This window comes from Mandrillus leucophaeus, unplaced genomic scaffold (assembly GCF_000951045.1).
Source record: "Mandrillus leucophaeus isolate KB7577 unplaced genomic scaffold, Mleu.le_1.0 Scaffold588, whole genome shotgun sequence".
In the NCBI taxonomy this organism is placed as follows: Eukaryota; Metazoa; Chordata; class Mammalia; order Primates; family Cercopithecidae; genus Mandrillus; species Mandrillus leucophaeus.
In genome coordinates, this window is record NW_012106341.1 from 955,026 (window position 1) to 956,845 (window position 1,820).

A 1,820-nucleotide genomic window follows, 5' to 3' on the forward strand; every position below is an offset into this window, starting at 1 on the left:
CTTCCATGGGTGCTGCCTCCATGTTTATAGTTTAAAACTGATGGCATTATAAGAATCTGTGATGAGAACTTAGCACAATTTGTTTATTTCTTCAGAAATCTGAAAGTAATGTTCAGAAAGTAAGAACTCATGGCCGGGCGCAGTGGCTCACGCCTGTAATCCCAGCACTTTGGGAGGCCAACGCCGGCGGATCACGAGGTCAGGAGATCGAGACCATTCTGGCTAACACGATGAAACTCCATCTCTACTAAAAATACAAAAAATTAGCCAGGCATGGTGGCATGCACCTGTAGTTCCAGCTACTTCGGAGGCTGAGGCAGGAGAATCGCTTGAACTCGGGAGGCGGAGGTTGCAGTGAGCTGAGATCACACCACTGCACTCCGCCTGGGCGACAGAGCGAGACTCCTTCTCAAAAAACAAAAAGTAAAAACTCACTAATTACAGATTAAACTCAAAAATGAATATGTAGTTTCAGCTAATAAAGGTGGTAAAACTCATATTTACTTTTAATTTATTCACATACCAATACAGTATTTCTCTAGTCTAAATGCCAAACATTTAGCTATATTCAATCAAGATTGCTTAGCCAGATAAATAATTACCACCTTTATCAGAATAAGATACCCTCCTATAATAATCAGCCTTTAGGAACAAATGACTTTTTCAAAGACGTAATTGTGTTAAATGAATCTCTAAAGAGACTGATTACTCTAGCAACAACACAGAACAGTATTTGAACTATAAAATAACTCTTCTTTGTTACTCTTTATTATATACACAAGTATAACATTAAGAAACTACCCAGAAATAGGTGGGCAGGACACTTACAAGTGGGCCTGAAGGTTTGGGTCAAGAAGAGAAAAATGACTCAGATATTCTTGATCTCCAGGCCTCATCGTGCCTACTTCTAGGCCTACCTATGCTATATGCCTGTTAGCCCTGTTCCAGTTCATGGGAGGGAATTACAGTACCCTTCCTGTCCCCTCAGAGTCCAAGCAAGGTGTTCTTTGCCAAGAGTGAACAATCAATCTCTTCTCCTTGTCCTCACCTTTTAGTGGAGCCTTTGCTTCAGAGTAGCTCCTTGTATCTCCTTTTGGCTGAGTAACTCCTTTCCAAATAGTTCCATTTGGTAGGAGACTTTGTTTTTTGCTTTCTTGACTCTCTGCCTCACCTTAATTACAATTACCCTAGCTTCAGCAATTCTCTAGGAAGAGACTCCTGATAGGAAGATTAGTAGAGAATTAGTTGATTAGTTAGGATATTTGTCTTAATAATTAGAAAGTACATCTGTTTTAAAGATAGAGCACACATTCAACATAATTATGTGGCTATCTTTATTTATCAGCTTAAAGTTTTCAAGCTGGGTTTATTTCACATGTAAACTCAGAAGTGCAAAAAATAACAAAATTCCTTGAAACTACTCTTGTTATGTCTAGGTAGAAGTCTCTTCAACCAGGCAGTTAGGTGTCTCATTATTCTTAGAAAACTCTAAGGACTACCTGTATTTATTTTATAACCCAATTAAGGTATCTTCTCACTACCATTGGAAAGAAATATTTCTCTTTTCTTATGCTTGACATATTTTTAAGTATCACACATTTTTAAGTGTGTTCCCTTTTCTAGTTTTACTACCTGGTTAATATTTAAAAAAAAAAAAAAAACTACATCTGCCTATACTTATGTTCTTAATCATAAGACTGCCCTCTAAGCGGAAGGTATTCAACAAAAAACAAAAACTGATCTTAATACCATGACATTAGTGTACTGAAATAAGAACCACGATTAAGAAATATTAATATACAAAGAGTAATCTTTTTCTG

General features: G+C 37.1%; 1 protein-coding gene across 3 annotated transcripts in view; it reads right to left on the reverse strand.

Annotated features, from left to right (window-relative positions):
- The window catches only part of IMMP2L (IMP2 inner mitochondrial membrane peptidase-like (S. cerevisiae)), a 924,235-nt gene that overhangs the window by 567,570 nt on the left and 354,845 nt on the right, over nt 1-1,820 (reverse strand). The gene's annotated exons all lie outside the window — the stretch shown is intronic.